At 48.9% G+C, this 14,689-nt stretch overlaps 1 pseudogene across 1 annotated transcript; it reads right to left on the bottom strand.

Annotated features, from left to right (window-relative positions):
- LOC310798162 (RNA-binding protein 38-like) lies at nt 1-12,959 on the bottom strand (annotated as a pseudogene). Its single transcript, XR_014553980.1, has 4 exons — nt 12,534-12,959; nt 9,985-10,108; nt 9,703-9,757; nt 1-368 (listed from the first exon to the last, which is right to left on the bottom strand). The product of XR_014553980.1 is annotated as an RNA-binding protein 38-like (transcript).
- Between the last annotated feature and the right edge of the window lie 1,730 nt (nt 12,960-14,689).

Below are 14,689 nucleotides of genomic sequence, written 5' to 3' on the forward strand. Positions count from 1 at the left end.
TCACTGCATGCGGTCTGGCTGGACGTGCTGCTGTTGGGCGTAGTGCAGGAAGGCGGCTGGTGGCGGCGGAGGAGGAGGAGGGGAGGGCGGGGTGCACAGTGGGCGGGGCCCCGGTGGCTCCTCCCACGGCCGGCCCCGCCCCCACGCCCGTGGGGCTGGGGGCGTAGCTGTAGCCCAGGAAGCCGGCCGCCGCAGCCGGGGAGGCGGCGTAGGGGTACTGCTGCTCGAAGGCCGCCTGGGCGTACTGGGCGTACTGGGCGTAGTAGTCCAGGTACGGGTTGCTGCTGCCGACCGAGGTGGACACCTGAGAGGGCAGGACTACGCTGGGCTGGACATACGCCTGCGGGTAGAGGTACTGCTGGGCCAACCTGGACAGACAGAGAGACAGACAGAGAGACAGACAGAGAGACAGGGGGTTTAGACATGGGCTGCAGCGGCAGAACAAAGAGAACTCCCAAGGCCTGGCTTCTGTCGTTTATACATTGTTCCCCGCAAGACGCATCGCTAGCGTGCGTCGGGAATATAAACAACTCTCTTGTCGGGAGTTGTGAACTTTAGCGGGTGGAGTTCTCACACCACCAGACCATCCACTGTTACTCAGACTAAAATCATAAGAGGAGAGGCAGAGGTGGTGAGGTAGCAAAGGTGACTCAACAACGCGCTCTGTGTCAGTTAGAAAAACCTACAGAACCTGTTAGGTAGGGCCCCCAGTGAGAGAGAGAGAGAGGGGGAGAGAGAGAGAGAGAGAGAGAGAGAGAGAGAGAGAGAGAGTGAGAGAGAGAGAGAGAGAGAGAGAGGGAGAGAGAGGGGGAGAGAGAGAGAGAGGGAGAGAGAGAGAGAGAGAGAGGGAGAGAGAGGGGGGGGGGGGGTAAATGATAGAGACAGCCGTTACTGGCAGGTTTTCAAGCTCAGGCACCAGCCGAGTGTTTTAACAGCTGCTGCTCTTCACTCGCCGAGAACCCTCACTCTGACACACACACACACACACACACTCACACACACACACACACACACTCAAACACACACACACACACACACACACACACACACACACACACACATACACACTCAAACACGCACAAAAAGGGAAGTGCCCGAAAGGCAGCGGGGAAGTTGTCGACTCCTAGTTCCCATTTGGTGTGTAAAGCTCACACAAGCTGTGACAGGTGATGAGGATGAGGATGCTAACTGGGGGAGCCGGCAGTGACGAGGGAGGCGAGCCGGAGCGGGGGGCTCGGTGCCAGGCCTCATGGTGGGCCCCCAGATTGCCGATTAGAGCGGCGCGGTCTGGCGACTGTTCTCCCCCTCCTCCTCTCCCCCTCCTCCTCTCCTCCTCTCCCTCTCCTCCTCCACCCTCCCCCTCTCCCTCCTGTTGTCGCCTTTGCCACTCCATCCACTGAGAGGGAGGGGGCTGTAGGGGGAGGGGGTTTGAGGGGAGGGGGTTGAAGGGGGAGGGGGCTGTAGGGGGAGGGGGTTATAGGGGGAGGGGGTTGGAGGGGGTCTATTTTTGGGAGTATGTCTCCTGAGTTTGTTGCTCTCTGGAGGGATGCTGGTGGCAGAGAGGAAAGGATCCCGCTCCATATAAAGGGTGATGTGATTTGAGAGACTTTACCCTTGGTAATACTTGGTAATACTACAGCTGGGGGGCGGGGAAACCTCCACAGAGACAAAGACACACACACTCACACCCCCCCCAAGACAAAGACAAGATAGTCACAACAGATGTCAGTTTGACTCACACTCTTCTTCAGCTGCATCTCAGTACTGTGATGATAAAAAGCTTCCTGACTTGGGGGCACTTTACACGAGGACGGTTTCCTATGGAAACGGGGAATTATTGTATCGTTAGTGCCTCCCGTTAAGACGGCGACGGCAAATTCGCGCTTAGGAAACGACACATTTTAAAACCACCTTCCAGAGTGAAATTCTTGGTGACGCTCCCCGCTGAGCGCTCCATGTAATCACTTTGGAACGGCACATTTCAGAAACTCTGACGTGCCTGCACAGGCGACACACGCGATGCTGTGCGCGAGTTGGCAACCAAATACAACGTCAGTATGAATGAAGTTTGGCAACACTCAGAATTAAGCTACACTGCGGCCAACTTCAGTTACATGTTCATAGCGTTACTGCTGCGAGGAGCCGATGGCTGTACCCGGTCGGCATTTAACGTTAGTTACAAAAGCAGTCGACAGTGTTTTCTCACTGCCAGTAGCAGTAGGGTGACAGATCACAGTCAGCGCTCCCGGTCCTCGCTGCTCGTTAAAGATTTCCAATAGGTGTTATTCTGATAAACTGGTCACATATATGTTACATTCTCACCCGACAAATATTAAAACTTTAACAGTTTGGGGGTTTTTTTTAGCTTGAAAAAAGCTTTTTGGCAAGTCTAAATGACTGCGGAAAGTGTACTCTACTTCCGCGTTTAAAGCGAAATTACGTCATGCAGTAAGCGTCCTTGTATGGGCAAAGAATAAGGTGATCACACTGCCACCTAGCGACCTGGCATGTACATTACGGCGTTTTAAAAATTCAACAGCGCTCATGTAAACAGGGAGAAGGTGTGAAGGAAAAGGTGTGAAGGAAACGCTATTGTGTCGTTTCTTTCAGAAACTGTCCTCGTGTAAAGGGCCCCTTGGACTGTATTTCAATTTCAGTCTCGCCTTTTTTTTGGCTGGACTGCAACAGCAGGGACCAGCGCTATAAACGCCCACTTCCGTATGACCAACGCCTTGGATTTCACGTCGGCTCGTTTGGAAACTTTCACTTCTATTACAAAAATGGTTCACTGAAATGTGTTAATGAAAATATCTGAGGCGAGAAATCAGACATACAATTGCTGAATCGGTCTTCATTTTACAACGGTTAAAAGTTTAAAAGTTGTTATGTGAGTTTTGGGAGTTTCCAGAGACGGCGTCAGACTACTACAAGTGTCCTTTCAAATCCTTGAGGTGTGTCATCGTTCATGTTATTGTCCAATCATAATGTTTGATCCACGGAAAACGTGGCTGTCAGTCATCGCACCCTGAGCGAGCAAGAGAGAGAAACCCAATCGAGAGGCTGAAAGGGAGTCAGTCCACTGAGCCTCAGTTGCGGCAAGATGAAGTTTAATATTTGAGATTCTACTGGGAATTAATTTCTATGTTGTTTAATTGGTAATAATTTCAGTCTGTACTAGTCTATCACTGATTTCAATTCAGGACTTCTCGCTTGACTGACTCTGGAAACTCCCGAAACGTACAAACTTTAAAAGTAACCGTTGTCGATGTAAAATGAATACAGACTCGGCAACCACATGGCTGATTTCTCACCTCAAATGTTTTCAGAAACACATCCCAGTGAACCATTTTCATCAGAATATAACAGTGTCCAAACAAACCGGCGCGTTTTTCCAGTTTGAAATCCGAAACTCTCTCCATACGAAAGCGGTGAGTTTTGATCTAAACTGGGTTGGACAAAAAAATTGGTTTTGACCTAGTCTTGTTTTTTCTTCTTCTCTCAGATCAATGTCCAGGAGCAGAATAAGGATGATCATGAGTAATGAGATGCAGCCATTAAGTCAACACAGCAAAAAGATGGATGATGGAAGCATGCAGGGAAAGGGATTCCATCACACACACACACACACACACACACACACACACACACAGACACACGCACACACACACACACACACAGACCCCATCCAACCACACGTCAACTTCACCACAGCAAACCCCAAACCATGCCATAATAGGGAAAGTCACACCACAATCAACATAACCTCTTACACACACACACACACACACACACACGGCGAGAGATAAAAGGCACTCCACTCCATATCACAGCACACCACCGCACTGCACTCTCAAGCCATTACTGGCACCTTGGACAGGACAGGACGGGGGGCTGGCTGGCTGACAGAGGTCTGTCACACCCTCCTCAGGAGGACTAGTCCGGCACTGTGGCCATCGTCTCTTCTGGTCAGCTGGCAGCAGAGAATAACCAGGACAGAGGGGTTGGATAGGAGGACGGCAGTGACAAGTTAGCAATATAACATGCAGGGCTCTATGGTATCAAGTCAACACAGGGAAGGGGGTACAGCAGGGGTGGGCAACTGGTGGCCCGCGGGCCGCATGCGGCCCCCCGGCCTCACTCAGTGTGGCCCCTGGGTCAATTTAAAAAGGCGGACGTTTTTGGTTAGGTTAAGCCATCCAAATCTGTGTTTTCATTTTACTGTACATGCCAGAACATGGCGCTAATGGTGTTAGCATTGTACATCCACATACTGTTTAACGTTAGCATTTGAGCTAACGCTATTGTAACAAACTATATGCAGGATGCACATTGCACATGCAACGTTACTAATCTGATTAACATGACATATTTGGGTGATGTACCCCATCAAATTGCTGTAGCGGGCTGTTTTAAAGCTAGAGCAAAGTTCCTGGTGTCATCTGAATGGAAGAAGAATTACTAAATTTGAATATGAAAAATAGAAATGTTGGTATAATAAACTTTGCTTACCAGTCCTTTTCATAAAATGAGTCGCTATAATTGGGAGTGATGGTGTTACAGTAGGCTACAGGTGGAAGTGCACGGTCACAATCTGGCCCTCTGGTAGCGAGGACATTTTTTGTGTGGCCCTCTCTATCATCACAGTTGCCCATCCCTGGCGTACAGGAACGTGAAAAGTAAAGTAGCAAAAAGTGAGTCAAAAATGAAAGAGTTGTGCTCATTCAAAAACCCTGAAATCAAGAAGGAACTGATGTAACATGACATAACAACACACAGGCGAATAGAGAGAACAGGGCTGATAATGAACAGAGTAACCTGCAGAAATGAGCCGTTTCTCAAAGCACACACGGTTCGGAGACAACTGCTGAGCCGAGGGGGAAGAGTGCTACTGGCAGTGCCCCGAGCCAGCACGTACAATGAGACCACACCGACGACATGTAGCTAGCTAGTAAGCATACGCAAATCAAGACAACCCCCCACCCACAAACACCATCTACATGTACACTCTGCCCTCACAGTGCTACCGAGCTACTAACAAAGAGGCATTCACCCTCTCGCACACACACACATACGTGTGCGCACACGCACACGCACATGCTCGTGCGCACACACACGCTTTCAAAGATGACCATACATTGGTGCTGTGAGGCGTACATAGCCTACATTCACTTCCGTGTATAATGAGCCTGCCTTCTCTATGGCCTTGGCATTATGCGTTGCCTCGGGCCGTTTGCCTTGATCTCTCGACCTCGCATGAAGCACAGAGCTTAGCGTAAATAATGTCAAGCTAACGGGCGTGAAGGAGAGACGCACTACCGCCATTTCCTAGCGCGTTAACGCCGAGAGAAGATAGAGAGGTTGAGACTCGATATCCACGTTCCCCCATCAATCTATCCAACGAGAGAAAGAGGGAGAGGAGGTGTGGCAGAGAAGCAGAGAAGGTGAGGAGAGTGAAGAGTGAATCATATATCGGTATCGGCCGATGTTAGTCATTTTTTAACATATCGGCATTGGTCCGATGTTGCATTGTTAATATCGGTTATCGGCCAAAATGTCCACATTGAGAGGAAACAATGCGGTGAATCTAGGATTTATGGGCTTTTACAAATGTTTTGTAAATAGATAAATGCATTACTTTTTCAAATTCACATTACATGTGTTTTTCAGCATGTACAAAATTGGATGATCAAAGAAATGTGTTTTTATACAGATCATATATCGACATCGGTAAATATCGGTTATCGGCCATAACGGCAATGTCAATATCGGTTATTATCGGTATCGGCCAAAATTGTCATATCGGTGCATCCCTACTCTGGACCGTGGAGAGCACAGAACATGGCTGCCAGCGGAGTGTGTGCGGGTCACGACGGCAGCAGGGGAATGCGGAGGATGGCCGAGGTCAGAGGTCAGCTGGTTTTGTGCTGACGGCCGGTGGACGTGTCGTGTTGACACAGTGCCACTCTGGCGCTGGCAGCCTGAGAGAGTGGACGTGCACACTGACCAGAACCCACTCCGCGCTGTCACTTACTACAAATAGATTCTATAGGGTGCGTTATCACAGAGACACGCAGCAGCAGAGGTGGAGCTGAAGATGAGCTCATCTGAAGAGACCAGGCTATATCTCGCACCACGTAGATACATACTTCTATCTAGGAGATCATACAAAATGGCCTTTCCGTGCAACACTAAAGGCTGGAGTTATACTTGCTTTTTGGCTATACGTTCGCGTGCGTATTAATTGCGTATCCTGCGTCCCGTTTGGAGCGTCGGTCGTGCACGTCCTATCCAAATTAACGCCCCAAGTGTGAAAAACGGAGGACACCAACTGGGGTGAAGGGGGGGGGGATAAAAAAATAATACAATACGCCCACAATAGTTGTGTAAGGGCTCAATGTTCCCTCTCACCCCTGCATGGGCCTGGGAGTGGAAAAGGCTTGTGAATACTCTCTGAATGAGGCAGAGACAAAAAGGGCTGCTTTGTTTGACACCTGAGCAGAGGTGTTTTTCCCAGCCAGGCCAGCACATCGCCTCATTAAGCATTTACAGATCTCTGAGCATACACCCCCCTGCTCCCCTCCCCTTCACCCCCACAGACTCCCCCCCCCCGCCTCCTCCCCGCCTCACACGGAGGTGTCAGTTTTCAGCGTCTCCATCCGACACCCCGGTAGCAACAGTGCTGTGATGGGAGGAACTGGGCAAAGAAGAAGAAAAAAACATCTAACACTTCAGCAAGCAGTAGAAGTAGAAAGTGAATCAAAAAGTGGATGAATATGACATGGGAAAGGGAGTTGAGATGAGTCTGCAAACGCATGGACGCACACCTCCTCCCCCTCTCCTCTCCTCTCCTCTCAGGCTCTCCCCCTTATCAAAACAATGTCCCTGGCCTCAGTGACCCCCCCCCCCCCTCTAGCCTTCACTACACACAGCATCTGCTGACCACAGCTATGCCCACACTCCTCTGTGTGTGTCTCACACACCGAGCGGTCAGTCCAAACAACTGGACACACCACCGTCCTCCACACACACAATGCTCCATCGCTGCTTCAAATCCTACTTTACGCACCGTCCTCACACCACATGTCCTCACACCACATGTCCTCACAACTAGAGCTGCAACGATTAATCGATTAGTCGATCGACAGAAGATTCATCGACAGCTATTTTGATAATCGATTAATCGTTTTGAGTACAATTTTAAGAGAAAAGGTCTACATTCTCTGATTCCAGCTTCTTAAATGTGAATATCTTCTGGTTTCTTTACTCCTGTATAATGACAGTAAACTGATATTATCTTTGAGTTGTGGACAAAACAAGACATTTGAGGGCGTCATCTTGGGCTTTGGGAAACGCTGATCGTTATTTGCTGCCATTTTATAGACCAAACAACTAATCGATTAATCGAGAAAATAATGGCACAGATTAAGCGATTATGAAAATTATCGTTAGTTATATTATAATTATAGTTAGCAGTCCTACTCACTGCACAGGTTGTCCTCACAACACATGTCCTCTCACAACACATGTCCTCTCACAGCACATGTCCTCTCACAGCACATGTCCTCTCACAACACATCCTCACAACACATGTCCTCTCACAACACATGTCCTCACAGCACATGTCCTCACAACACATGTCCTCTCACAACACATGTCCTCACAACACATGTCCTCACAACACATGTCCTCACAGCACATGTCCTCACAGCACATGTCCTCTCACAACACATGTCCTCTCACAACACATGTCCTCTCACAACACATGTCCTCACAACACATGTCCTCTCACAACACATGTCCTCTCACAACACATGTCCTCACAACACATGTCCTCACAACACATGTCCTCTCACAACACATGTCCTCACAGCACATGTCCTCTCACAACACATGTCCTCTCACAACACATGTCCTCACAGCACATGTCCTCACAACACATGTCCTCTCACTGCACATGTCCTCACAACACATGTCCTCACAGCACATGTCCTCACAGCACATGTCCTCTTACAACACATGTCCTCACAGCACATGTCCTCACAACACATGTCCTCACAGCACATGTCCTCACAGCACATGTCCTCACAACACATGTCCTCACAACACATGTCCTCACAGCACATGTCCTCTCACAACACATGTCCTCTCACAACACATGTCCTCCTCACAGCACATGTTGTCGAGTGCTTTTGGGCGGGAGACGAGCTGAAAGAAAAGGCCACTTGTGTGCTGTGCGTCTTAGGGAGGCCTGTGTCTGTCAGGCGGCCTAAAGAGAAAGCTCAGAGGCAGGCAGACAGGTGCCCTCTCTCTCTGGGGCTGGTGGTCATGGAGATTAAGAGGGTGTAAAAGGCTGTAATAAGAGCCAGCACCTGTCAGACACATGCCACCGAGCAGAGCAGAGCTGCACGCTTCAGACCCCGGGGGCTCCGACGCCCTCCTGCACCCGACTGTGGAAGCAGAAGCGCGGTGGACACGGGAGGTACTTTCCACTGGCCTCCTAAACTGCTGGAACGTGACTGGACATGTCCCCCGTGGGCCTGGATCATTGACTGTATAAAGAGATGGACGGAGTGTGTGTGTGTGACATCCCCCCGTTGGTTTTGTGAATTCTCGTTTTGAAGCTTCTAGTTTGGCATTTTTGGGCCGCTGCCATCTTTGTTTTCGCGCCGCTCGCGCGAGACCGGGGGTTTGAGTCCCGCACTGGAGAAGACTGGGCTCGTAATCACTCAAAGCTATAGGTAAAGGTCCTACAGAAGAGGACATGACTCCTCCTCCTGCGGGGAGGGGGGTTATGTTTGTGTATGTATTTTGTATTTTATGCGTTTGTTGTAGATGTTTGTGGTTCTTATGTTTTTTCTTCACGCATGTTAAAAAATGTAAATCAATAAAATAAATATCAAAAAGAAGAAGAAGAAGAGAACATAACTGCTCATTGTCAGGCATGGCATTTCCTCTGTGCTCTGTAGAGCACATTGTGACAAACGTGTTGACTGGACTATGCGTGGTATTCTATGCGTGGTATTGTATGCGTGGTATTGTACGCGTGGTATTTCAGTCATGCAGAAAGACCTGAGGTTTTGAATAGCTGTGATGTTGTAGCTTGAGGGATCATGTTGGAGAGACATGTAAGGGGGTAAGGACAGGAGTGTCCTCCTGACTCCCCAATGCAGTGAGATGGTCATTAACTGCTCAGCAGAGCGTTGGGGCCCAGACACTCCATCCAGGTTGTTGCTATAACACAAGACATGGGAGTGGGAGTCTTCTCCGTGACAGAGCCCACTCAGCCGGAGATGGTCTCCGTGACAGAGCCCACTCGGCCGGAGATGGTCTCCGTGACAGAGCCCACTCGGCCGGAGATGGTCTCCGTGACAGAGCCCACTCGGCCGGAGATCGTCTCCGTGACAGAGGCCCACTCAGCCAGAGAGTTTAAGACACTCCTGAAGTCAACAAGCCGAGTCACACATTCTCCCCCTGGTACGCTCTGATATTAGTACAGATATGTTAACAATTTACCAACCCCTCTAACTCAAATATGTTAATACAGGGCTTGTGGAGCTGCATGCAGACACAGAAGCCGACATAACATGCACTTTCCGGAGGCCTTGTTTATCAGGGAGATAGTACCAGCCTAGTGAGTCTGGACAGGCGGTAATACAAGAGAACACAACACTGGTAATACAAGAGAAGCTAACACTCGCTTACCCATACTGCCTCTGGATGAGCGCTGGGTGAATTTGCTGCATGCCGATGGATATGCCTGGAAGACAGGGGGCCGGCTGTCAGACACACATTTGCATTTACAGAGGAGGACCAGAGAACAATGCACACAGAGAGCATGGAGAGAGACAGAGACATGGCCTGTTTCAGACCCATTATTACCAAATGGGACACATTTGGCGTACAACGTAAACGTAACAAAAAATATTTTCGAATTTTGCTCGTAAAAAAAAAAGATGTGGTCGTTCTCACCCGCGGTGTCCTCACCTGTCTGCATGCTACGAGGCTTGGCGCCCAGGTAGGCCAGGTTGACGTTGGCCTTGCGCCCGTCGATGATGGGGTTGGGGTCCTTGCAGGCCCGCTCCGCCGCCCCTCGGTCCGTCATCGTCACCTGGCGAGAGAGAGAGAGAGAGTCGCGCTCGTCAAACAAAATGTGCAACGTCTCAAAAAGGGACGAGCCCACAAACCCCACGTCCTCCTCTCATGTCACAAAGCCCCATGCTGAGGAGGAGGACGGCGTGCTGTGCCGTGTGGGCGTCAGGGTCACCTCGACCCCGCGAGCAGGGAACAAACCAAAACTTGAATGAAAAAACGACAAAAAAAGAAGAATGAAAACAGAACCGTGTCATCATAAAGAGGAAAGAAAATCGCCCCCCCCGTGTGAGCCTTCCTTTTCTCTGGAGGAAAAGGGGAAACTGCAAACAAAGCACAATGATGAGCCGTTGGGAAGTGCCCGCAACACTGAAGCGAGGCGGCCTCTAGACAGCGGGCAGACCTGCTGAAATATGGATCTGGGAAGAACAACAAGGAGCTTATCCAATTAGGGGCGAGATATTAAGGAGATTGTTATTAGTCCACTCCCCCCCCCTCCCTCTCTCTCTCTCTCTCTCTCTCCCTCCTGGCATTAGACAAGGCCTTCTGCTTTGATCGCCCCGCTCTGCCAACTCAAGGCGCCTCCATGTGTGTGTGTGTGTGTGTGTGTGTAACGGGCAGCGAATGTAGGCCACGTTTAGCATGGTTTTTAGAAGACGTTTTAAAAAGCCGTGCTCCTCGTCGTCACAGTGGAAGGCCCCCGGGACAAAGACCGCTCCAGTAGGGCTCTGTGTTGAGAACACACAGGAAGGAGCGGGGCTGTGTTTACACTGAGCCTTACTGTGGGGGCTTCTACTAAATCCACCTCTGGAGTGTGTTTAAAAAATAATAAAAAAAAGTAAGCTGCAGACGCAGACCCCCCCCCCCCCCCCGCTTCAGTATGGTTATGTGTTTGTGTATCTCTCTGGCAGGCCCTGAAGGCAGCAGCACATGTGTTTGTATCTCTCTGGCAGGCCCTGAAGGCAGCAGCACATGTGTGTGTATCTCTCTGGCAGGCCCTGAAGGCAGCAGCACCCACATGGCCCCCGAGCCTGTTGGACCTGAAACACCAGACTCGCTGAGCAGCCGCTCGACGCCAGACTCAGAATTCACAGGACAGCTTTTCCTCGCAGTTAGGCGAGCTGATGTGTAAACATCAAACGCAATTGTCTCTTACTATTCAGCGGTTAGAAGTAAACACGCACCCATGACTTTCCATTCCATGTTTGGCCTGCCAGTAGTAGGCTACTTTAGTGCTGCTGGTGCGTCTTTCCGAGGTTCTGGTAAATATTTGCATTTCTTCTTGTGCTGCTTCTGTCCTTTGTGTCAAAGGAGAGAATGGTCGTCTTTATCGACCTGGGACAGGATAAGTCACTGATTCATGGGAGACAAATCAGACATCAAGCACTTAGGTCTTTCATCAATTAGACTGAAGGTAGCCAGAGCTGAAGATCAAGTTATGATCAATGTACTTTTCTAGACCCGTCAACCCTCCCTAACCCTCTTTGCCAGCATAATATGCGAGTTCGGGTAACAGTACTAGTTTGCTTCGACCATTCGTTTATAAATCAGTCTTCACTCTTTTCAAAGTTAACTATCTTTTCCTGAGCCATCAGAGACTCAAAAGATTGAGTCAAAGGGAAACTGAACTGAGCTTATGGGACTAGAGAGCCAATTAGCTCATCTCGGAATGTGTCTCTCCTCCATGGCCAAGATTTAGTGTAAATCATAATGTTATGGTCGACTGCTCCAGTCCTTGACAATGGAGAGACCAGGGTGCACAAGGTCACCGCTCCAAAATCACCACCATATAAAGCAAGCAAGCAAGAACTGAACACACACACACACACACACACACACACACACACACACACACACACACACACACACACACACACACACACACACACACACACACACACACACACACACACACACACACACAGGGGGGGGGGTTACATTGGGGGTTTAGTGGGGGGACATCAGACATATGTTGATATAATCTTCTTAGTTGCCCATCAACTCATGTGATCCCTCATCCTCATTAAGTTAAAATAACAGCCAGCGATGCAAAAAAAGGAGAAGCAGCAGCCTGGTTATGGAGTGAATTAATGTTTCCATGTTGGCCAGCCTATCTGAATGATCACAGCTTTTTAAATTTAGAGACTCAACTTTGCCATAGTTGCAATATCTTTCGAATCAAATGGAAAATAAAAGAAAATGTTTTTGCACCGTCGAATGGATGCTTACATAGCTAGCAATAAAAACACACAAAAAAACTAATTTAAAAACATTTCATAGACAATTCCCGTGATCCGTGACATGTACCCCGGCAAATAAAGGCTCAAGTCTGGTAAAATAGGACTGTAGGTGACGTTCAAAGTTGTGAAAGAGAGCAAACAACCGACACAATGTGTCAACCCCATGACAGACGTTAGTGCATGACTTTGCTCCGTGCTACTTACAAAGCCGTATCCTCTGGATTTGCCGGTCTGCCTGTCCGTTATCACCACAGCCTCGTCTATGTCTCCGTACGCCTCGAAGTATTTTCTCAGGGAGGCATCGTTCGTGTGGTAAGGCAAGCCGCCCACAAAGATCTTGGTGAACGTAGTGTCTTTTTGAATCGCTGTGGGGTGCATGACTTCCAGGGCTCCGTTCATGAACTGATGCAGAAGCATTGGTCAAGCCGGGGGGAGACACGACCACCAAACAATAGCCTATAAAAATGAATTAAGCGCTTAAGAACTTCCCGGGCATCAATAAAGCAAAACACAATATCGCAGTAACAATGTCTAGTGTCGTTTTCCTCTGGCAACCTGATGACATCTATTCAACACTGCCTCAACTCCCAGCAGCCGCTTCGCTCGCTCGCTCCAAACTGCTTGCTTGCTTGTTTGCTTGCCGCTGTGGGAAAACTGTTCCGGGAGGGTTTTATACGCCAGGGCGCAGGTCACGCCCACACACAACTCCTGGCCAATCGGCACACATTCCGAATGCCAACTTGGGCAGAGGCTCCTCCTATTAGCCCGCCTACAGGCGCCCTGCTGCACCTGCTTTTGTCCTTTACCACACAAAGAAAAGCCTACTGTACTAAGCGCGCGCCTCCATCCGCCACATGCTACATTGTGTCGCTGTAATGAGGAAGTCATTGTTGGCTGCCGGCCGGCTTGATTTGAACTTTCAATAATGATTAAACTGGCAACAATTTAACTTACATTTCCTTCATTGCATAATCATCAAAACGGACGTGGACTAGGGAGACACCAAACCCGTTTTAAACGCTTAAACGGCAGTTCAGAAAGTTATTTTGACTTATATTAGCTTAAACATAAGCACAACATTGGATACCACACCAATTAGACGAAAAAACAATATCACTGTATGGGAACTGTGGTGTTTTAGTGAAGTGGGCTCTGCGCCATGAGTTTGAAGTTAGCATTCTCTTCTATGGGACTTCTGGCGTGTAGGCCTACTATCTGTGGTAGCCCACTATAGATAGTGATCTTATCATACTAAGTAGGCTATTTGTTAAAATCTCATGCAGTGTCATACATATTCTAATGCAGAAGTGTGCTATAGTGTAATAGTGATACCACAGAAGATTAAAACAATACTATTAAATACCATTAAGTAGCCCATGATCAAGTCAAATTATTGCTGTTATAATATATTCTCATTTAGATTAAAGCATCACATATTTGACATATTGCATTGATTGCAGGCCTGCCACAGCAGCTCGCCTCTTATGACCCCATATCATAAAGACAAATGTTTGACACATGTTTTACAAGCATGGCAACACGTGTGTGGTGTGGAGCTCATAACTCTTTGCTCAAGTGATCATTGTGCTTTTCTGGAGGTGTCATGGTACTCTCAAACACTGATTGGTGTAGATCCAAGCTCCTGAGCAACAGGTCGTTTCAACAGTAAAAAGACCTGTAACAGTCATCATACTATTGTTCAATCAAATGAACATAATTCTCCAAAGTTCCAGTACATAGATAGGACATGTCAGAACGAATGAAAGTTGGGGAGCGTGGGGGTCAGCCAGCCAGTAGAGCTGGAAAGAGACAGCGGAGACAACTTGCAGCTGGCTTTACAGTACAGAAGACGGTCTGGTCGAGGAGACTAGTGTCTGGAACACAACAGGACCCCCTGAAAGTTGAGAGAAGCCGGTGGACAGGAGCCAACAACAGAGTATATCTTCCCGCCCTCGGTGCCTTGGAGTTCCACTGCTAAGTACCCAGGGGTCAGGCTAGCAGTGAGGTGATACTGTAATGACCTCAATAAAAAGGCATTTAATTCACACCTTCTCCTCTACGAACTGGTTCACTTCTCACATATGGCCTTTGTAGCTGCCCCACACCACCTTATTCATATCCTCCTGATAACTCCCCCATCTCCAGCTCTTTGGCCCCCCGTCAAAAGGACTTACCTGGACGAAGAACCCCCCACCGCCCCCTGCTTTGATCCTGCCTCCCTGACCTCAGCTCCCTGGATTTCCCCAGGTCGCTGCCTGCAGACAGAGGCTAACACTGAAAAGACAGAATGCTCCACCTGCTGGTGATTTGTATTGAAACACACAAGACACAGGAGGATCATTGTGATACAGTTGCCGTTC

Source organism: Poromitra crassiceps (genome assembly GCF_964638095.1).
Source record: "Poromitra crassiceps genome assembly, chromosome: 25".
NCBI classification, from domain to species: domain Eukaryota; kingdom Metazoa; phylum Chordata; class Actinopteri; order Beryciformes; family Melamphaidae; genus Poromitra; species Poromitra crassiceps.